Genomic DNA, 25337 nt, shown 5'->3' on the forward strand with positions numbered 1-25337 from the left:
TGCCAGAAGCAATTGCATAATTCACATGAAGCAAGTTTGTATGAAAGCAAGTCAATAGCATCTACTGCCTTATTCAAACTGTACTCATTTTCAAAAACGCTGTGTCTATCTTCCTCAACACGCAAGTGGTATATGAACATAAACATGAATGGACATTTGTCCTTTCAGAACAGCTACTATCTCAACTGTGAGACACACTGAAGATTTAAAAGGCAGTATTCAGGGATACATATCCCACATACCAAGTGAGTTTTAAAACGTTTTTTAATTATTTCAAGCGTAGTTTCCTTTACTAAGATGCAGATCAATTTCCTGGACTGGCTTGCTAGTTTTATTTTTCAGAAAGCCTATGTGACTTTCAATGAATGTTTATATTGGAGAAGTTTGAAAATTGATACTTTTTCTAGACACTTCTCTAACTATACATGTGCTTTGTGGCAGCAATTTTAAGCTACATATATCTATCTGTTGATTTTTCTATTTTCACATTTGAAAGTTGTAAAAAATTCCTTCCAGTGCATCTTCAGTTTCTCCTCATGTTTCATGAATATATGTTTACTTTTATTAGTTATACCAAAATTTAATATTTTAATTAAAATTAATTAATTAATTAATTCTCTACATGTAAATCAAAAAGACCTTTTTCATCAAATCATTAATAGGTACAGATTGTTTTGTCTAGTCAAGTAATAAACCTTTTAAGTCTTTAATGAAAAGACCCATAATTTAGCATATTCCATCATTTAATATTATTATTTTGTATAAGAAACTAATTCCATAAGTTAATAAATTATTCATTTATTAAAATTATCAGTAATTTGTATTCACAGTAGAAAACTTAAACAATTTTGACACTAAGAAATTGAAAGAATGCATTACAAGTTTTCAACTAGAGTAGTAGTGTGAAGAAGAGGTTTAGGTGATATGGATAAAATTGGAGGAATCATTGATTTGGAGATTATAGCATACACAAGATTTTCTATAACTGAACAGTTGTTGGTTCTAATTTTTCTAAGGATAGAGCTAATTTACATAAATTACATATCATAATTTAGATACATAGGGGATACATAGATGTTGCTTTCCAAAAAGCTGCATGGCAGCACTTTGTCAAATATTTCATATATATATATATATATATATATATATATATATATATATATATGTGTGTGTGTGTGTGTGTGTGTGTGTGTGTGTGTGTGTGTGTGTGTATAGTGTATTTATAAAACAAATTCATAAGACAAAATAGGAAAATAATAGGAATTACCTAAGTCATCCTAATTCCATTTAAATTTCATTGAATATACAGTACAATATTGTTTAAACCATTTATATTTTTAGAAGCTCAAACTATTTTAAAATGTATAGTTGAGTGGTATAGAAGTATTAACAATGAATAATTTTAGTAGAATGAGAGCTAATTAATTTTATGTAAAATATCACAAAGTCATAGTTTAGATTTTCTGAGTAGGAAGTAGGCCATATGGTATGTATTAGTTATTGTGCTTTGATTGATATTTTCTGGGGCTATGTGAACAATCATCTATTTACCTCAGAAAAACATGGACACTGAGCCAAAGATGCAAGCCACTAAAACATGGTGAATCAGTGGAGATACATACAGAACAATGACTGAGGGGTTGCTAATAAGATTCAAGGTAGCTGTATTACTGGTTAGTCTACCTGAATGTGTGTGAAAAAATACAAAGATTATGTCTTTTAAGCTTTCTACAAACTTGAAAGAACTTCTCACCAAAGGGCCTGTTCTTCTCCAGCAACTCTTGACTGCTTTTCACTACTTCGTAGAGATACATATGGGAATTGTAACTTTCCATAATTTTTTTACATTTATTTAGAGACAGAACACCAAGCTTGATGTTTACATAAATAGCTAGAATGAACTGACAAGCTACTTTTCAAGATACAAGCCCTTTGCCTAGAAGGAAGACACATGTTTGCTGAATCACTGATAACAGTTTTTGTGTTATATTTCTCAACCTATACCATGTCTACATAGCTAGGATTTTGGAAAAAATATAATACCATATAATATCTATTTTTTTAAACTTACTGCAGGAATTTTCATATTACCAAGCAGAGAAAGACATTATTATGAAGCCTTTCCATCCATCCTCTATATAACCCTACATTGTGTATACTGAAGCACATTTTAGCATAATTTGTGCATTATATATTAGTATAAATATTTTGTGGCAGCATGGCAGAACATCAATAATGTAACTCATACCTAACAAAAATGAGTGGAATATTTAAAGTTTGCATAAGTTATCAGAAGAAGTTATTGCATAATGTGAAGAGATAAAAAAGTATCACTGGGAAGAATTCATGTCCCTTCAGAGGGTGATAACAGAATTTTAATTACTTCTATATTTATGCTAATTAGAGCTGATAAATCACTTTGGGAGGCTAACTATCTATGATGATAATAGAAGGCTATTTGTCTGTCTCGTTCAACAGAAGAATCAACAAGATCAGGCCTGCTACCAAAGTCAGAGAACACATTTAAACAATGGAAAAGTGGTAAGCTATATGTGACTATGAGGACATAAAGTCCGATATGAAATACTCTGAATTTCCAAAGGTTATAGAAGCAACTGATAGAAACTTAGGAAGACTAACTGTTTAAGGAAAGTGATGCATTTAAAAAATAATTTAACAATTACTCTCCATATGGCATCTAAAATCTGAACAGTAATTAAGGAGGAAAATAATAATACAGTATGTGACCATTTTAATTAAATACAATTGCTAAAATAACAACTGCAAGTCTTTTATCAGTCAAGTTATGCACAGCCTCAAGGACAGACTGTATTTTTTTTGTCACTGTTTTTAAAGCCAGATAGAGAAAGTGAAAGATAAATTATTTTAATATAAAAGAAATCAAATTGCATAAAAGCACAAAAGATAAATTATACAAATGAGTTTATCAAACAGTTTTACTTAACAGTTAGATATTGAATTTTTCTAACAAAAGGACAGTAACACAAACAAATGTGGTTTTTTGGGTTTTTTTTTGTTTGTTTTGTTTTGTTTTGTTTTGTTTTTTTTATGTAAGCTAAAAAATGCATTGGCCTTTAAACCCTTTACAACTTGTACTTCTGTAAAAGGCTTTATGTTGCAAATCTTAAATGGATGCCCTGCTGCTTGGTAATTTGTAGTTACTCATAACACTTAAATTTAGACTTAATGATCAGCATTTCAATAAAAACTGCATTAATATTACAAGTTATTATATACATGGCATGACAGGCATATTTACAGAATTTCATTTCATTTGTTTAGAAGAAATGCCACATGAAGAATGAGATTTCCAAATTATTCTAGGGAGAGATACTTCCTGTCTGAGTTTAAGAGATTTATCAAGTTTGGGTTTTATCATCATACAAAAGAAAGAAAGAAACAGAGAGAGAGAGAGAGAGAGAGAGAGAGAGAGAGAGACAGAGACAGAGACAGAGACAGAGACAGAGACAGAAACAAATTGAGCATGAAATGGATATCAGTTGCTGTGTATGCTTACTTTATTGAGCATACCACAGCTCTGATGTAGAAGGCTATGATATAAGGTATCGGTGAAAATTGAGTATCATGTTGATGGCCCATGGTGGAGAAGAAAACCCTGAAAGGTCCTCATTACGAGTTTAAAAGTGCAAATTCCCTGAGTTCTGGACCTTGGTTCTGTTAACATTTTCGAATGTCTCTGGAGGTTGGAGTGTTTTAGAACAGTAGATGCATGATGAAGGTTTGGGAGCCAGTGATCAAAATGTCACTCATGAATTAATGATTGCCACTGGGATTCTCCAATGAGGAAAAGGCACTGTACTGTGATTTTTCATCCTCTTTAATAATCAATCATATTTCTTAATACATCTTCTACTTATCTTAAAATGATGTGGTTGCTAAAAAAAAAAAAAAAAAAATTTACTACCAAAACCCTACCTGAGTTCTGGATAATATGTTTTAAGGCTGTTGAGTTGAAACTGTGCTTGTCTTGGTTCTGCTACATTTTTTTCCAAACAACAGCTTCCAGGACAAAAGATCACATTCATCATCATGATTAAAAACTGAGTAAAATATAAAATATAAAATTTCATTGTTGCGAAAGATTGCATGATTACATTAAACATTCATCTTAATAAAAACTTTTAATTGACTTAAAATTTCAGTTTCACTCAAAAGTATTGTTGTTGGTAATCAAGTAGAACAACAACAAAAATATTAAGTGCTTTTCAACTGCTATAATAAAATAATAATGGGCCATGAGAAGGTAACTTAGGGAAGAATTTATCTGTGGTTATGGTTCTAGAAGGGTACATAGAGTCCAAACTAGCAGAGTAAATACAGTTAGTGTGAAAGCTAACACCCCGAACAGCAAGCAGAAAATAGAGAAAGTTAACTCAGACTTGAATAAGTCTTCCAATTCTCAAGCCTCACATCTAGTAACACATATCTGCCAAAAATCAGTAACTCCTAAGTTTCTACAAACTTTGCCTAGTGGTGACTAAGTATTTATATACCACAGACTGTAAGGGACAGCTCATTCAAACAATCACATTCTACTCCCTGGACTCCTAGGCTCATCGCTATGTCATAATGCTAAATTTGAAAGTTCCCAGTCTTTTACAGTCACTTTAACAGTTTAAAGACTCTTCCCTGAGATTAAAAGCAAACTTTTCACTGTATGCTCCTATAAAATCAAAATATAAAATTGTATCCTTCTCAATATGTAATGGCACAGAATATACATTACCATTCCAAAAGGGAAGAAACACCTTATAGTGATCAGTACTGGATCAAGGCAAAAATGACATCCAATAGACAAACACCAAATTTTCTAGCTTCATCTCTAAACTCAAAGGGCTTAGATGACTCTGTCTTCCCAGCTTTGTTGCCTGCTGTACACTTCTCTCTGGTTACACTCTCTGTTGGAAGCTCTCCTTGGCAGATATCTCACAGTTCCAGCATTTCCATTATAACAGTCTTCACCACAAACCAGGCTTCATTTCCACAGTTCCTTACAAAGATCTTTCAGAGACTCTTTCCATACTAAGACTTTCATCTAGGGACTCCTCCAAGAGTTGAGTGACCTCAACATTTTCCTGAAACTGTGGAAGAAATCTCCACGACCTTCTGTTTTTCATGACTCTAAATAGAGAAGCTGTAGTAAAACCAATTTAAAATTATCTCCTACTAGCTTATGACTAAATGAGACTCAAACTATGGTTATTTTGTTTGGCTTTGACAATTACTGGGGGGAACCCCTGATGTACTCTTCTAACTGCTCGCCTGGCTACCTCCCCAGTGGTATACGCAAGATTCTTGCTTTCTTTCTCCTAGCCATTTGCTTATGGTCTGTAATACCTCATCTCCTCTCATTCTTCATCCTTTTCCTCTTTTCCTCTTCTTGCTCCCCTCTATTCTCCATCCCCCACCAGATATCTCCAAACCTAGCTACCTCGAATCCTTCCAGCAATTGCTATAGCCAGTTTTATTTAACCAATAGTATTAAATTAAGGAACATGTAAACAGCACCACCAAGTTTGCGTACCAGCTTGGCATGGACTTTGGCCCCCTTAAAGCACATTAGCAGAAGTTTTGGTTATATTTGCCTTCCAGGAGCAGAAAGTACCTCACTCTCTTTTTCACAAGTTGGAAGCTTAACTGGGTGGGGTCTTTCCCTAATGGTACCCTTTTTATACCAGTGCAGATCTGGCTTCTCCCTAATATCTTTAATATTCCTAACAACTGTTACTTCTTTTGCAGCGCATGCCTTAGATGTAAAAATAAGCAAGTCAGTGTCACTTTAAACTCCAAACCATACATTTTTAAATTTTCTTTTTGTCCCATTTGCTTTTTATTCATTACAGACTTGTACAAGAGTGATTGACAATAACCACACAACAGAGTCAATATTGGGCTATTTTGAAATCTCCTCCATCACATACAGCTTCAGTTAAACCTCAGTCAATTTCTTAAAGTATAAGCAGAAAGAAGCCATAGTTTTTCTTGTTTATTTTTGTTTGTTTGTTTTAAATATCACAGCACCAGGGTTTATTCTAGTTGTTCATATTTTTCACTTCTGAAAGTTCTTTAACTAGGCCTTTGCTGTCCACATAGTTCTGAGGTCTACTGTCTTTTAAACTCCTTCTAAGAAGGTCCATTAAGTTTTGCTTATAGCTTTCAGCTGATCTTCTGGGGACATTGTTCCTAAACCTTTCTTTTTCCTTTAAAAACTAACATGTTTAGTTTCTTTTCTGTAGTATCCCATTCTCTGATACCAACCTCTATATTAGTTATTTTTCTAATGCTACGTTATAATGTCATGATAAACAAGGTAACATACAAAGGAAAAGGTATTTTGAAGTTTATGACTACTGAAGGTTAGAGTTCAAAATGGTGGAGTGAAGCCAGCAGTGCAGGTTGTTAGAACAACCAATTGAGGGCTCACATATTTTCCACCAAGCAGAAACTAGCTATGAAATTAAAGTGGTGGAAGACATTAAACTCTCACAGCTCCAAAAAGGTTACACATTATACGACTTCAAAAAAGCTTTACCTACTGTAACCAAGCATCAAATGTCTCCGACTATGATGGATATGACATTTAAATTGCTACAAGAACAGGAAGATGCATTTGAGATGAAGATGATGTAGCCAAGGGAGAGAAACAAAGTGTCAAAGTTCCCGGCTTCATTTAAATGGATATGAAAATGAGTTGACACAGTCTGACAAATGCTGCCCCACTGACTTAAACTAGAGAAGGACAGTTTGTTAATGCTTTTACTTTTTTCTTCAAAACATTTTATCATGTATATAATTATGTTTGTATATATGTATGTATGTGTGTATGTGTGTATGTGTACATCTATCATCTATCATTTATCTATCTATCCATCTATCAATCCTCTCTCTCTCTCTCTCTCTCTCTCTCTCTCTCTCTCTCTCTCTCTCTCTCTCTCTCTTCTCTCTCCTTTTACATGTTTAAGAGCTTCTCTTCCTGCCAAGCTCCCTGCTATGTGCCATCTGTGTGCTGGTTCCCTGGGAAGCCAGAAAAGGCAGAAGAGTGTCTGAGAACTAGAGTTACATGACATTTGTTCTCCTTGACATAGGTATTGGGAACTGAACTTGGATCTTCTGGAAGAATAGTACACTATAGGGTATAAACCACTGATATTTTAAAAAGAAGAAACAGTAGGGAATAGTCAACATTTATATTTCTAGATAACTGAAACTTCTTGTTATGTATTTCTTTGCTCTTTGTTAAAGTTGGGTCATAATATATAAGTGGCTAAAAAATTATAATTATTTAAGTCTCAATAAATCTTTAGAATTTTCTAGAGAGAAAAATAAAAAAATAAAGAGGAAATTCAAAAACAGTTTTTATTGCCTAGACAGAGTAATAAGCCCTTAATAATTCTGCAGCACTAAGGTCTGTCAGGTGATCCTGGGCCAGAAGGCAGAAGAACAGATGCTCCAACGTTTTGTAGTAGAGGGAGTGTCCAGGTGTTCAGAGGTCTCTATAAATTGGCTAACTTTTAGAAGCTATGCTTTGTGCTTCCTACAATTATAGTTAACTCAGTCATTCTGGATTTCTGACGGGGTTGAAAACTTATAGCCTCATAGCCAATCCTGGCTATTTACCTTAAGAGAAAAGATTTGAGTAGATGGTCTTCAGCTGACATTCATTCTAAAGCCAAGGAAAAAAACAGGTTCAGAACTAAGTGTTTTAGTTAGGATAGATGATAGAGGTGCTGGTTAGTCAACAAAATGATGGACTGGATATTAGGACTATCTTGTACCTCACTGGTACAAATTGGCATAATTATGCTCTAATTGTACTTTGAGAGAAAAGTTTTATTTTAACAGGAAGCGTGATATGTAGGAGGAGCTAATGTGGGAGGAGTACTGAGAGGAAGAGAAGGAGTAAGGAGAGGAGGAGAAGGAGAGGAGAAGCTAGGTGATGAAAGAGAGAAAGAGGGGGGGAGACAGGGAGGCAGATGTTCATGTATCTTCACCAGTCAAAGATAGTTGATATATCTAGGTTGGGTAGTGGGTTACACCTCTGATTGAGCAATACCAAACTTATAAAGCCTTTGATTAACATTGTTAAAAAAATGTATAAGTGCAAAAAGGAAAAGGGGGCATGAGATAGGGGTTTTGTAAGGGGGGGAATGGGGAAAGGGGATAGCATCTGAAGTGTAAATAAAATATCCAATAAAAAACAGTTTTTATGAAGAAGAATTAATTTTCACAGACAACAAAGTAATTATTTCAATCCCACAAGTACAAGGAGAGTTATGAAAAGGAAAGGAGAGTGCTGGCTAGGTAGAGCCGGAACCATGCATGTTCAGGATATTTCTTTCACTATGCAGAGGGTGCACAGACATCTGGCTTGATCCTACCATGTTATACTTGAACCTGGGTTACATGTCTGTTATGTAATTTTGATGGCAATGTGGTTTTAAGTCACATGTTAAAGTTTTTTGTTTCTCCTATAGAAATAAATTTCATTAGTTCTATGATTTTCTTTCTATTTCAAGGAATGATTGTTAGTATTTGATGAAAGCAAAATCACACACAGGTGCTGTACAAAGGACAGTTTATTTTTTATTTATGATATAGGAAACATACAGTAATATAATTACTATACAAAATTCATTTTTGTGTTTTCTAAAGAAGTTCTGGGACATATGCATACTAGACAAGTATTTTAACAATGATCTGTAACAGAGCCATTTAAGCTCAATTATTTTAAAGTATAGTTTCATGTCATTCATCTATTGTTCAAAATTTGTCATATCTTTTATTTTCATGTTATGTTTATTGAATACTGTAAGATAAATTTTTCATTCATAACTCACATGTAGAAATCCATGAGGCAATGGTCTTATAATGGTATGTTAAAATTGAGAGATAATTCAGTGTCATTTGAAAATTTATGTATGCTTTGAGTTATGTGTTACTATTTTTGTACATGTAGTAATTATGTATTATGATTAATATATAGCTCGAATATAAAATTGTAAAATTAATTGATTATTTACTAATGTTTTACACTGTTGTCTCCTAAAAGATTAATAGAGAACTCATCATTTGAAAGACTATAGATGGATCAGAAGGGTAATATAACTAAAATAAGCCATGCACAGAAGAAAAATACCATATTACTCATTTGTAAAACCTCAGAAACAATGTAGAGTTCATTCTACAGCCTAGATTGGTTAGGAATTGGATTAGAAACAAGAGGGCAGTTTTGAAGAGGTTCAGTGTGTTGTGTAATGAATATGATGAACATTATATTGTATTCCAGATAATATATGTGAGAAAGCCTACTACAATAATGACAATTATGTAAGGAAACACATGCTAATTATCTAGATTTAGGTCTTCTACAAAATATATAGCAATTTATTATTATGACATACATAATTAATTTATCAATGAATAAAAATAAAACAACTATAGTACTGATCTATTGTAGAATTGACTTGTATTAAACAATTCTATTTTTAATCCTCTTTAATGTTATTGAATTCTAATTTTTTATTTCTAGAGAATACACCATAGCATGCTGCAGTACTTGAGTGCATATTTACTCCATGTGTATCAACCTGATATTAAATACATTTGGTATGTTCTCTCTTTCTTCATAATAATTTGTTATTGTCAAAACATCCCCCAAATTTCGGGGTTAAGGAAATGGCATAAGTGGAGAGGTGATGACTACTTGCTATAAAAAAATCACAGGGAGAAACAAACAAAAAATATATCTCATAGTAAGAATTGGGGTCAACCTAGAACTTAAACAGACAGAGGGATGAATGTGAAAGTGCCAAAGGTATGTAGAGGTCAGGTCAGTATATACTCCTGCAGATGGTTCAGTGGGTTAGCAAGACAACTCAGCTGGGAAAAGTACTTGATATTGACCCTGATGACCTGACCTCCATCCCTGGAGTCCATATGGTGAAAGGAGTGACCTAATTTCAACAAGTTGTCCTATAATACCCACTGAAACACCCCCCCCATTTATATTTGCACTACTCATAGATACATGCACTCTAAATATGTAAAAGTATAAAAGTAAATATTGATAGTTAACTGTCATTATATACTAAGGTGTGTGCCTTGAAATATAACATGATCATCTTAGAATAGATATGTGAATATGTCTGATTATGAGATCAGAATTGTGAAGCAATTAAAACTAATCAGAAAATTACCAAAGAAATCTTGGTTCTGAGGCTCTTTCTTTGTTTGGAACAGTTGTTATATATATATATATATATATATATATATATATATATATATATATATACACATATGTTTCCTTCATTAGTAGTGCAATAGCCCAGGGTTTATTTCATTTATGAAAAATAAATTGGAGATATACTTAATGTACTATGTATATAAAACTTTTTATAATGCCTCAAATAGTATCTGTAACATAATGGAGACTAATGTGTGCATAGCCATTCATTGACTATCCATTATGTTAAAATTTTATGTTCTTGGGTATTTTAAATGCATAAATGTCTATGTGCTATGTGCATAACTATGGATTTCAGAAAAAGGTGTCATATCCTGTAGAAAGAAAAAAGTTCTCAAGCATACAGATAAGCACTGGAGGAGCCAGAAAAAAATTAAATATGCAGGCATCCTTTAAAGGAAGGAGATTGTTAACCTGTCCTTCTTCTAGAATGCTGAGAATAAGTGTAGTGATGAGCTAAGCTCCATCCATATACCCAAGGATATTTTGTTTTGCTTATCCAAGTCTTTCCCTGCTAAGATCATGAGTATTGCTTCAAGGGCACAAATCTCACCATTATGAGTGATGTCACTAGCACATTACAGCAGCATAAGTAACTTCTATGTTACCTTAGGGACAAGCCAACCCCTAATTCCCATGGTTATTATGTTTATCTCAGTCATTCTCCCTAAAGGCCTTATCTTGAGCATTGTTCAACAGAATTTATCTTTATGGAAGAAGCCATTTGTGCTTTGTAAAGAGCATCAATGTAAGCATGCTTTAAGCTTTGTTGTGCTCCTGAACTTAGTTATTTGTTATTAGAAAACTTTTTTTTTTCAAAATTGTGCTGTGCTTAGAATGGCTAAAATAAACAAACTGGTGTCAGATTCTTGACGTTTTTTTACCATTATCTGTACCTTAGTTAGGCTGAACCACATTTCATTCTTCTTACAGCATGTATAGTTTTCTTGCTGTCCAAAAAGCCTGCAAGGACCCTCCCCCCTCCAACACACACACAATATCTCCTGAAAAGGCACTTATAGATTGCTGTGAGCTACCACATAAGTGATATGAGTTGAGTCTGGGTACTTTGCAATAGAAAACAGTGTTTTTAACCATTGAGGCAACTTTTCTTCATAAACTGTGATTGAATTGATTGGTATGTCAGGCATTCTTATTTACTTTGTGAATAGTGTAGCAAAGAAGGCATATTACATCTTTTATTCAGTCTAAAGAAAGTTTCAATTTAGTGGAAAAAAGTTAACCATAAAAATAATAGAGTTTAAGTCATTTTTACAGAGATGTCTCCATTGGTAAAGTGCTGCCTACTTGAGTTCAATACTAAGAATCATCATAAGAATCTAGGCATTGCACTGTGCACAGAAAATGCTAAGACTGGATAAATGGAGACAAGGAAATCCCTAAGAAATTCTTGGTTAGATAACCTAGCATAATCAGTGATTATCAATCCAATAAAAGATCTTGTCTCAAAAACTAAGATGGATGGCATCAGTTGGCCTCTGGCTTCCACCCAAATATATGTATACAAGAACTCAAATATGAATAAGATTGTGCACACAAAAAAGAATCAAACAGGCCAGTCACAGATACTATACTGCTCAGGGTTTTCTAGAGGAGCAGAAAATACACACACACACACACACACACACACACACACACACACTCACCTGTCACTTATTAGGATAGGCTGTGGTCTAGATAGTTCAACAATTGCTACCTACCTCTGCCAATGAAAATTCCCAGAATTCAGTAGTTGTTTAGTCCATGAAGCTGGATGGATGTCTCATCTGGTCTTATGTCCAAGTGCCAAAGAAGGAGCTCTAATGCTAGTGAAGGTACATATTTGCTATCCAGATCAATGGAGACAACAAGCCTCATTCTTCCAAGTTCTCTTTCTATATGCTGTCAGCTGAAGGTGTGGCCTAGATTATAGGTGGGTCTTCCCACCTCAAGTAATTTAATTAATTATTTGAAGGCCCATGCAAGAATGCTTGAATTTCACTTAGAAGTGGGAATAAAATATTTGTAGCAGACAGACAGAAGAAGAGATCTGGTTGGGAGAGGTAATAATGAGGGGAATCAGGGGGTCGAGTTTCAGGATCAGATGTGGAGAGAAACAGGAGAAAGGGTCAGAAAACCTGGAAAGTGGAAGGAAATTATTAGCTGGTAGTGGAGTGGGAAGCTGTGGACATAGGGGTGGAAATTGGGTTGAAGAGTTAGGGAGGGAGGGGCTTTTGACTGGTGAGGGGGTGGTGGAGTGGCATAGGGGAGCATTTCAAGAATGTACCAGAGACTTGGGATGAGGGAGGCATCTAGGAGTCTATGGGAGATATAAAACCTCCAGTGGCTACTTCCCATAGCCAGGCAAGACCCCCATAGGAGGGATAAGGACACTAAGACACCCATAAAATTTTCAACCCAAAATTTGTCCAGTGTACAAGAAATGCAGGGACACGGATGGAACAGAGACTGAGGTAATGGCCAATGGTTAACTAGCTCTACATGTGATCCATCCAATAAGCAAGACTGGATCCCTGATTGCTCAATCCCTGCTAATGATATTCCGTTATGCTTTCAGACAGGAGTCTAGCGTAACTGTACTCTGAGAGGCTCCATGGAGCAGCTGACTGAAACAGATGCAGAGTCTTACAGCCAAACATTGGTTGGAGTTTAGAGAATCTTATGGAAAAGCTGAGGATAAGACCAAGAGACCGGGAGGGAATAGGAACTCCACAGAAAGATTATTAGAGTCAACTAACCTGGATGCTTGGGGACTCCCAGAGACTGAACCACCAACCAAAGAGCATACCTACCCACCCCTCCCATATTTGTAGCAGATATGCAGTCTTCATGCAGGTTCCCTACCAACTCTAGCAGGGCTTATCCTTAAATCTGTTACCTGCCTGTGGATCCAGCTGTCCTAACTGAGCCTCCTTGTCTGGCCTCATGGGGAAAGGTTGTGCCTAATCCTACAAATACTTGATGATCCAGGATAGGGTGATACCCAGGGGGGCCTTCCCCCTCTCAGGGAAAAAAAGGGGGGTATGGGGGAGGACTATGTGAAAGAGGCATTGGGAGAAAGGAGGCAGAGATTGAAATGTAAATTGAATAAATAAATGAAAAAAAGAAAAAGAAAAATTTCCCTCACAGGTGTACTGAGCCACTTGGGTTTTAGCTTATTTTCGATATCGTCAAGTTGATAACCAAGACTAACCATCATAGATACTGAGCAGGTGGAGCTATTGGGCTATTTTATATCATTTTGAATTGAAAAATCAGCAATGTTTTAGTAAACATCATATTTGAATCAAGGAAGTACTAAAATGAAAGACTCAGGCAGTATTAATATATAAAGAAAAGAATTCCCAGAATTTGGGAAAATAGCAAAAGGCCCTGAATTAGCACAATAGAACAGGGAAGTATTATGATACAAAGCCATGCAGGTTGTGTGTGAGATCAACAGAGCCCATATGTGAAGGCTCGTGGCTGTCAACTTGCCTATATCTGGAATGAAGTAAAATCTAAAGTGGAGGGCATACTTCTAAAGGATTTTTGCTTAATTTGACATAAGTAGAGCTATTTCTAATTTAGACCTTTAAGGTAGGAAGATATATCCCTTTAATCCCAATCTGTGGGGGCTTGGGGCACATAACTTTATTATGGGCCATACCTTCTTCTGGAATAAGGACAGGGAAAAATTTGCTCTTGGCCTGCTTGTCCTCGAGTTACTTGCAAGTACATTTCTTCACTAGCATTAGAGAAATTTCTATAAAGTGTCATCAATGTAGGTGTTAGGGAAAGGACTGGGGTGGCTTGATAGCATTGAAATTGAGTGATAGGTGAAAATAAGCCTCAGAAGGAGGTACTGGAAACCAGAAAGTGGCAGATTCCAGGAAGAGCTCCCTGAAAGGGTTCAAGCAGTTAATTTCTTCATCTTATGGTTTAGGGGGGAAAAATGAAGTACCCAAAGCACAGTCATATTTTATGCATAAAAATGATTTAGATCGAGACATGAACACTGAGAAGTACAGGCTTTTAAGAGGTCTGAAATGAGAAGATGGTGTCAGAGAGAAAATGACACCCATGACTATTTGATTTTTCAAAAAGTGAACTGGTATCTTCAACTTTATTGGCATCATACGAACACTGATACAAAGCTAGAGGCTGGTTTATTTCTGCTGGGTCAAGTTCTCTTAAGTTTCTATATTTAAGCAAAATGTCTACTTCAGTAGGTCAAGGCAAACACTAAACAAAACAATGCAAATTACCATGTGATTAGAATGTAGTAATTACTCTAATTGAGTTACAACTTTTATTTCAGTATCCTAAATCAACTTCAATATAAAATTTAAATTTTTCACCTGTCTGAGACTTGGTTCCAGATAAAGCCATTTAATCAAATTAAACTTTGACTCGTTATAGAAAATCTGTTGACTTCTGTGCTTCTGTTGACATAAAACGTTTTTCCACATGGATCTTTTCTCTTCTAAAGCTTCATTCTTTTTACTTACCAACATCATCTATTTTTTCCCACTACAAAGTCTCTCTCTCTCTCTCTCTCTCTCTCTCTCTCTCTCTCTCTCTCTCTCTCTCTTTCTCTCTCTCTCTCTGGCTTAGAAAAACTTCTGTTTTGCATAGTAAGGGCTCAGCAGGACACATCACATTAATTTTAAAAATCATGACTTACAATATTTTGGAAGAATCAAATTTCATTGTATTCAAACAAATAAATTTTAAAATGTATTATTGCATCCCCAGAGGGACATTCTTCAGATAGGGTATCTACAACAAAGCCAAACATATTTAGGTTCTGCACAGTTTCACATCATTCAGTAGTGCAAGACATGCACTATAATCCAATTAGAGAGTAAAATGGGCTTAATTACTTAGCTCAGATCAAAGAACAGAAGACTGCAAAGAATCTAATTAAAATTAATAATATAATGGGCAGCTTTAGCCGAGCCTAATCTAGCCCATTTCATCTTAATTTATACTCAGCTCTCAAATTCACATCAGGGGCTTATCCTTGTCAGTGATTATTTTGATATCTGATCAGCCTGTAGTGCGTGCTTCCTGTACATCTGCCTGCTGCGTGATTCTAAGTAACAGGTTGATTCTGTTCAACAAGGACAGGTCAGTAAGTTCACTTTGCTACAAGTGTGTATTGTGTTTCTGTAGTCTGCCATCTCTTATTTTAGCCTGATTAATATTCTTCAGATGCTATTGAGTAGTTCAAATGATCTATAAAATGCACACAGCCACAGGCCATGTTTATATTGAGTGAGAGCAGAGTGGAAGTTAATCAAGGACTCTCATGGATGCTTTGAAACCTCATTTGGAGTATGTTACAAAGTACTATTTATTTTAATGTTTGTACTATATTGATCCCTCAGTATAGTCTAAGGAATAATTTAAGATAATTTTTTGCAATGCTTGATAAAACTACCTAGTTAATTTATGAATTTAACAACCTCCATATTTAAAATCTGAATTTAAAAAACATGTTCAACACAAGAGTTGTACATTAGAACCAAACTGGCCACAGTTTTGTTTAGCTTACTGGTAGTCTTTAAGGAATGCCACTTTCATCAGTTGATAAACTTACCTTCTCTGGGGACAGAGGCTGGGGTTGAATATTTTAAGATAATAATTTTAAAACAGTTGGCATGGTTAAGTAATTTTAAGAATGCTAGTTTTTAAGAATTTTTGTGAACACTATTCAATGCGCTCTCATTGTTCTGTTGTTTTTCCTGTGAATAAAGAAAACTTTCACGGGGAGTCCATTTGTTGCTTAATGATAGCTGGAAGGCCTTCCTATATGCCAGACTGCCTGGACCTGTAATGAGTTCATCAAGTAGTGCAGGTTTTATTGGCTGTGTGTATTTATTTTACATAGCAATGGTGATGGCAATTGTTTAAGTACCTTGTATAAATTGGTCATTTTCAACCCCTATGATTTCTTTTCCCCTTTTCCCCCTTTCCCTCTTCTGCTCCTCTCCTTCCTTCACTTCCTTAGTCCCCTCCTGCCTCATTGTCATTATATATATAATATAATATAATATAATATAATGTATATATATATATGTGTGTCTGTGCATGTGTGTTTATATATGTTATGTGTGCAACATGTGTCTGACTTTTAAAATTAAATGATTTCTATAAATTTTCTAGCAAAAGTTGGATACTTCTGTTCTTTTGTGGCAGAGGAAAATGTCTCTTTATCCATTTCTCTATTGAAACACACCTAGGCTGACTTGGGCACTGTGCTTGTTGTAACAATAAACGTGGATATACACATGTATCTCTAGTACACTTTCTTAGAGTCCTTTTGTATAGTTGCTCTATTTTTAGCTTTTTGGAAATTTTCCATGTGAATTGCTGTAAAGGCTGGATCCATTATCATTGTTACCAAGAGTGCATATGCTGAATGTTTTCCTCCATCTTTGCCAGAATTTGTTGTTATATTTTTCATAGTTCTTGATATTTTGGCTTGGATGAAATGAAATATTAATGTAGGTTTTAAGTTACATTTCTCTGATGATTTTGAAAATACTTTTGTATTTTCATTTGATATTTGTACATTGTGTGGACTTTTAAAAATCAACACATTTATTTAGTGGAATGTTGAAGCTTTTCAGTAGGAGATTTATTTCCTGTTTAGTGTTTATATATTTGTGTATGCACAAACATACACACACACATGCACACATATCTGTGCAGGTGTACACTCTGTATATACAGAGGCCAGAAAAGTGTATCAGGTATGGAACTCTGTTGGTTTTGGCCTATTCCATGGAAAAGAATTTTTTTTTATTCTTTTTCTCTAAACCATGGCCACATAATTTCTCAGTTAAGTGAGCATCCAGTGAGTCCTGTGATCTTCCTGTTCTGCCACTCATAGTAGGACAGACAGGCATACATGCAAGACAGATTGTTATTTCAGTGATGTGTATGAACTCAGGTCCTCATGGGTACATAGAAGATACTTGTATTTACTGAACCATATCTTCAACCTAGAGTTGATTTTTTCGTATATTCTAAATACTAATCTGTCAGGTAAGCATAGAAAATACATCTTCCTATTCTGAAAGGTTTCTCTTCATTCTGGTGATAGTTTCTTTTAAAAGAGTAGAGATTTTAAATTTCATATAATCTCATTTTTTAATTTTTGGACATACCTTCTACTGAGGTCTTCTCCAGAAAGGTTTTGATTATGCCTCCATTTTGAAATGTTTTTCCTTTACTCTCTAGAAGATTCATGTCTTTTTTTCTTTTTTCCTTTTTCCTTTTTATTTATTTATTATTCTTTAGTCCAGACTTTATCCCCCTTCCAGTCTATCCACCAACTGTTCCACATCCCACACCTCCTCCATCTACAAGAGGATGTCCCCAACCTCACCCCCACTCCACCAGAGCTTCCCACTCCCTGGGGCTTCAAGTCTCTCTTTGGGGGTTAGGTGCATCTTTTCTGACTGAATCTGGGCACTCCTCTGCTGTATATGTGTTGGGGCTCTTATATCAACTGGTATATGCTGCCTGGTTAGTGGCTCAGTGTCTGAGAGATCCTGGGGGTCCAGGATAGTAGAGAGTACTGGTCTTCTTATAGGGTTGTCCTCTTCCTCAGCTTCTTCCAGATTTTTTCCTAATTCAACCACAGGGGTCACCAGCTTCCCCATTGTTTGGGTGTAAATATCTGCATCTGACTCTTTCATCTGCTTGTCATGTCTTAAATTAAGTTCTTCAAATAAATCAAGTTTAAATTGATCTTAAGGCAGGTTAAAAGATGTGAATAAAATAAAAATCTGCTTATGAAACCCCAGATTTCTCAGCATTCTTTGTTGAAGAGGTTATCTTTCCTTTTCTGTTGTAAGGAATGGATGTTTGTCAAAAAAGTAGGTGGATGCAGCTGTAGAAGAAGAAAAGATTTCTATAATATAAACAGCTCAAGATATTTATATCTAGCAGAGGAAGCATAAAAAATAAAGGAAAAAAATACTTTGAATTTCAGAGAGGAACAAGCACAGACAAGTGATCATAGAAAGAGAACAAATGAAGTCATAATTAATAATTACATCATATCACTGAGAACAAACCCAATTGCAAGTTAATGACTGCAATCAACACACACCTTCCAATTATAACTTTTAATACTGTTTACTTAATCTCTCCAATTAAATGAAAAAATTCTCTTTGTCTAGCTGAATGAACCGAGATACAAAATCCTTCTATTGATTATTTACAAGTGACTCAACTATAAAAATAGGTACTATAATAGAGTAATAGACAAAAATATTTGAATCAAATTATATCAGGAAGCAAACATGGATTGATATTCTAATATGTATTAAAACATACTTCAAGTTAAAAAATAATCAGGAAGGGGGAGACAGGGAGGCAGAGGTTCATGTATCTCCACCAGTCAAAGATAGTTGATATATCTAGGTTGGATAGTGGGTTACACCTCTGATTGAGCAATGTCAAACTTATAAAGCCTATGATTAACATTTTAAAAAAATGTATAAATGCAAAAAGGAAAAGGGGGCATGAGATAGGGGTTTTCTAAGGGGGAGATGGGGAAAGGGGATGGCATCTGAAGTGTAAATAAAATATCTAATAAAAAATGGAAAAAAAATTAAAAAGAAGCACAACATTTTCATTTGAGAGCTTAAAAAAAAAATAAACAGGAGACATAATGGAGGAAAATTCATTTTAACCAAGAAGATATCAAAACACATAGACACAAACCTCTGATGCATACAATTTTATAATGAATATATTACTGAATATATTTGTATAATATATTATGTAATTATATAATATATAATACATTATGTAATAAATATTGCATATATAGATATAGATAGAGATAGAGATAGATGTACACACATACACAGTGTTAAATTTAACCAATAATGTTGGCTTATCTCTAGGGAAGGTTCATTCTAATTCTGCAAGAAGTTATTAGTTGTCTATAGTTCTAGGGGTGAAACTTTCACACATACACACATATATACATACATTCATACATACATACATACATACATATTCGTATATATGTGTGTAACTAAAATAATGAAAGGAAAAATGCCTATCAACTTGAGAGAGGGCAGGTATTTGAAAGAAGGTAGCTGGGAAGGGATAGAGGGAGAAAAAGAGGAGAGAAAATGACACAATTCTATTCCAAGCAAACATAGTAGAAATGAAAATTAAAAATCTGAAAATAATTTTTGATAAAGAGGTATACTATATGGAACTACTAGAATTAAAGACACAGAATACCATCAACCCAATAATAATAAATGATTTCAGTATCCCACACTCTCTCTAATAGACATGCCACATTGACAAAAATAGAGAAATATGAGAGTTAAGTAACACCACACTTCAAGTAGACTTAACAGTCAACTACAGATTATGCCACTCAAAAACTACAGTCTACTCTGCATGTCAGAAACACTTCTCTAAAATGGATTACATTCAGGGGTACAAAAAACCATTCCCCCCCCCCCAACATAACATTTTAATTGTGAGCCCTGATCCTATTCACTTTCCAGTCCTTCCATGTCCACCCACCCACCACTGTTACAAAATGTTTACTCTTAAAAATGTAAAAATAAACATAAAAATAGAAAAAAATGACACATTCAATTTGTGTTGAATATATACTCACTGGAACATGGCAACACTCTCAATTGCCTGTACCGTAAATGAAACTGAGGCCTTTCATTCCCATACCCTGCCATTAGCCATCATTTGTGTTACACTTCAGCATCGCCATCACATGTTTAAGAATTCAAATAAGTAGCTGTTTTTTATTTTATTTTTTATTGGTTATTTTTATTTGCATTTCAAATGTTGTCCCCCTTTCTGGTTTCCCATCCACAACCCCCTATTCCATACCCCCTTTCTCCTGCTTCAATGAGGGTGCTCCCCACACCCTTATGCCTCACCACCCTAGCATCTCCCTATGCTGGGGCATCAAGCTTCCACAGGACTAAGGAGCTCCCTTCCATTGATTCCAGATAAGGCCATCCTCTGCTACAAATTAAGCTGGAGCCACGGTTCCATCCATGTATACTATTTGGTTGGGGGTTTAGTCCCTGGGAGTTCTGGGGGGTCCGGTTAGTTGATACTGTTGTTCTTCCTATGTGGTTGCAAACTCCTTTAGCTCATTAAGTTCTTCCCCTAATTCTTCCACTGAGGTCCTCTATGCTCAATCTGATAGTTGGCTGAGTTTATGAGCAGCTGCATCTCTATTGGTCAAGCTCTGGCAGAACCTCTCAGGAGATAGCTATATCAGGATCTTGTCAGCAAGAGCTTCTTGGTATCAGCAATAGTGTCTATATCTGGTGTCTGTAGATGGAATGGATCCCTAGGTGGAGTGGTATTTGGATGGTCTTTTCTTCAGTCTCTGCTCCACTCTTTGTCCCTGAATTTCATTTAGACAGGAACCATTTTGGGTTAAAGTTTTTGAGGTGAGTGGGTGGGCCCATCACTCAAACGGGGCGCCGTGACTATACACTGGATATGGTCTCTACAGGTTCTATCTCCCCTTCCCCTTGTTGGGTATTTCAGCTAATGTCATCCCCTTTGGGACCTAGGAACCTTTTGTTTCCCTGGCATCTGGGACTTTCTAGTTGCAACTGCAGTTCCCCATCCTCTACTGCTATACACATCAGTTCAATTTTTGGACACTCTGTACTTCTCCCCTATCTCTTTCCACACCCAATCCTGTCCCCCTCACTTTCCCTTCATTCTCCTTTCTCCCTCCGAGGTTCCTCCCTCCATCTCTCATGATTATTTTGTTCCCCCTTCTCCGTAAGATTGAAACATCTACACTTTGGTCTTCCTTCTTCTTGAGCTTCACATGTTCTGTGAATTGTATCTTGGTTATTCTGAGATTTGGGGCTATTATTCAGTTATCAGTGAAAACATACCATGTGTTTTCTTTTGTGACTGGGTTACCTCACTCAGGATGATATTTTCTAGTTCCATTTATTTCCCTGTGAATTTCATGAAGTCATTGTTTTTAATAGCTGAGTAGTATTAGATTGTATAGATGTACCAAAATTTTGTATCCATTCCTCTGTTGAAGGACATTTGGGTTCTTTTCAGCTTTTGGCTATTATAAATAAGGCTGCTATGAACATAGTCTGCCTTGCTGGGGGCCATTTTTGATATCTGTGGTCCATGTTCCAACCAAAGGCCATACAGATTTCCAATCTTGAATGGCCAAGGAGCACCTAAAGAAATGTACCACATCCTTAGTCATCAGAGAAATGTAAATCAAAACAGCCCAGACATTCCACTTTACACCAATCAGAATGGCTAAGATCAAAGATCAAGAGATAGCACATGATATTTAGGATGTGGAGAAAGGGGAACACTCCTCCGTTACTGGTGGGATTGCAAACTTGTCCAACCACTCTGACAATCAACCTGGCTGATTCTTAGCAAATTGAAAATAGTTGTACCTGAAGAGTCAGCTATACCACTCCTGGGAATATACCCAAAATATGCTCCACTATACCAAAAGGACAGTTGCTCCACTATGTTCATAGCAGCTTTATATATAGTAGACAGAAACTGGAAACAACCCAGATGTCCCTCAATCAAATAATGAATACAGAAAATGTAGTTCATTTACACAATTGTATACAATTGTATAGTCAGCTATTAAAGACAAGGGCATCATGAATTTTGCATGTAAATAAATGGAACTAGAAAATGTCATCCTGAGAGAGGTAACCCAAAGTCAAAATACTTTTTCAAATATTCATATGAAGGAAGAGATCTTACTATATATCTCATCCTTTTAATGTTCTCCAAAAAGACTGTGCCATTTCAGAGCACAATCATCTCAAGAGAAAATCACCTGGCCTTATTTCTTTTTCTTTTTAATTTTATTTTTTATTGGATATTGTATTTATTTACGATGCAGATGTCATCCCCTTTCCTTATTTCCTCTTCCTAGAAGCCCCTATCCCATACCCCCTCATTCTTTATGATTTTGTAACATTTTTTTATTACATGTATGTTTTAAGGTCAGTTCTAAGTTTAGGGTCTGGCAGTATAACAGATACAATAGTCAAGGAGCAAGCAATACAATAAACACAAATAGTCAAAGAAAAAGCAAGGCATTAAACTCAATTAGGTAAACACTACCATGATCACTGTTTCTAAGGACTTATCAGAATGACCAAAGTATATGAACCTAATTCCCTGTGCTAGCCCAAGGTCATTTTCATGCTGAAGCCTACTTTCTTGTTCTAGCCTAAAATTTAGATTCCTACCTGAAATTACTTCGTTCTAGCCTAATGTCAGATTCCTGCCTGAAACCTACTTCCTTGTCATTGGCCTATGTCATATTTCTGCCAAGCAGCCCATTTCCTTGTCCTTGGCCCATATCAGATTCTTGCCAAGCAGTCCCAAAGGCTCTCTGCCTCTTCCCCTTTTTTATTTCATTAACAAGACTGAGCCTGTCTTAGGTTGTTTTGACAAGAATGCCTTCTTGATCCATCTTGGAATATGCATTATTAAAAGCAATGTACTTATGTCTTAGGTTGGTAAGGCTCTGTGCAGAATCTTACTCGTCCTTGGCTTACCAGCCTGTTAATTTAATAACTCTGCTTAGGGGTCCATTTTCAGGTTTAACTGGCCTCACTTCTGTGTCTTTTGGGATTGGAATGGGGTGATGAGGGCAAACAAGAATAAGAAATCCATCAAGATATAAGTTTGCTACCAGACCCAAAAACATGCTAGTAGGTAGAAGTATTGAATCGAGGTTCATCTGAGAAAGAGATCTCTTCCTGGACAGTTTTTTTTCCAGGGATTTCAGAGTGAGGGCTCCAGCATGAGACTATCAAGATCAGTCAATAGAACACAGGCTTTAGAGTGAGAAAGTGAGATGTAGACTTAAGATGTGTTCCCATCCTATTTTTCCTTCTCCTGAACATGCTGAACAAGGACTAGAGTCTTCTATGCATCCCAGGAGATCTGGGAGAGGCAGTACTAGAACTCTTTGTCACAGGTGTTCTTTCCTTTACCACAGGTCTTATAGCACCTGTAGTTTTGGTTGTAGCACTTTGTCAGGAAAGAAATGCTATTGTTGAGATGAACACCAAACAATGTGATTCATATCTTTTTGGTGGGGGAAGGATTATATCTTTACCATGGGAAAGGTTTAGATTCTTCACTGCAGTTGTACTGGCAGAACCTGTCCTTGCCACTCAGCAGATCCAGTACCACCTAAAGGAACATGTAGATGCTGTGCATGACATTGCATATTGTCTTTAGTGTGGCTCTACAGTTGGTGAGTTAGCCCTGTTCATGGCCAGAGGCAATGGCCAGCAGCAGCAAGAGCATAGGCCCTGGATGGGTATGAGCCAAAGTGGGTACAGACTGAGAAACAGGTTTCCTTTATAACAGAATAAGTCTAAAAAGTTCAGAAAGACTCAAATCACTCCCTGTGTTCTATAGGGTCATAACACAATAAAACTAAATTCAACACCAAACAAGTCTCTAGTAAGTACAAAAAGTCCTGGAGATTGAATCATTCATTATTAAATAATAGATTGGTGCACCCCTTTAATCCCAGCACTTGGGAGGCAGAGGCAGGTGGATTTCTAAGTTTGAGGCCAGCCTGGTCTACAGAGTGAGTTCCAAGACAGCCAGGGCTATACAGAGAAACCCTGTCTCCAAAAACAAAAACAAAAACAAACAAACAAAAAAACAACAACAACAACAACAAAAAAGATTGGTAAAAGAAGAAACAAAAAGAAATAAAAATTCCTGGAACTATTCCTGGATTCCTAATTAAATTTCCTGGAACTAAATGAAAATAAAGACAATACACATTAAAAAAAAAAAACACCTATGAGGCACATCAACAGCATTTCTATGAGTGAAATTTATATGTCTAGATGTATACTACAACAGAAAAGCACAAATAAATGACTTAATGATGCACCTTAAAATTTTGAAAAGGAAGAACAAACCAAATCTGAACTCACTATCACATAAGAACTAATTAGACCAGAGAACTAATTAACAAAATATAACAGAAAATGATGCAAAGAGTCAATGAATCTAAGAGCTGTTTCTTTGAGAAAGTAAACAATACTAAGAAGCATTTGGCCCAACTAACCAAAAGAAAGAGAGGACTAAGATTTAGAGTCAGAAATGAGCAGAAAAACATTACAAATAACCCATAATGTTATAAGAGACTGCTTACAAAGATGTACTTCATTAATTTGAAAAGCTTAAATAAATGGATAAATTTTTGGAGTCATCTAATCTAATAGACTTAAATCATGAATAGATTAACAACTTAAAAAGACCTATAATGAATGAGACAATCAAACAGTAATAACAAGGTTTCCAGCTAAAAGAAGTCCATGCCCATGTGGATTCACATTAGAATTCTACAAGATTTTCAAAAAAGATCTATACATAATTATTTTTTAAAATAAAAGCATGAAGACCACTCCAAACTCTTTCTATGAATCCAGTTTTACTCTGATTGCAATTCCACATAAGTATAGATAAAGGGAAAACTGTATGTTAATATGCCTGAAGAACACAGATGCAAAAATTCTCAATAAAGTAATTATAAAGTGAAAACCGGCATCAAAAAGATTAACCACTATGACAAAGTTAGTCTTTTCCTAGAGATGCAGGAATATTTCTAGATATGAAAGTTAATACATGTACTGAACAACATAAATGGACATAACAACAAAAATTCCATGATAAAATTACTAGATGAAGAAAAGCTCTTTGAGAAATTCTAGCCCAGCTTTCTTGATAAATGTCCTAGATAGACTAGGATTAGACAGAACATAGTTTAATATAATAAAAGTTATACATAAGAAACCCTTAGCCAATATCATCCTAAATGAAAAACTTGAGGCATTCCTAGTGAAATCAGAAATGAGATGTAGCTGTCTACTTTCTCATTTTCTTTTCTTTCTTTTTAATAATAATTACTTTTAAATAATTATGTTAATAGTAAAAACTAACAGGCATCTAATACTAATAACAAAAAATAACA

The sequence above is a fragment of the Arvicanthis niloticus genome, chromosome 5 (genome assembly GCF_011762505.2).
Source record: "Arvicanthis niloticus isolate mArvNil1 chromosome 5, mArvNil1.pat.X, whole genome shotgun sequence".
NCBI lineage: Eukaryota > Metazoa > Chordata > Mammalia > Rodentia > Muridae > Arvicanthis > Arvicanthis niloticus.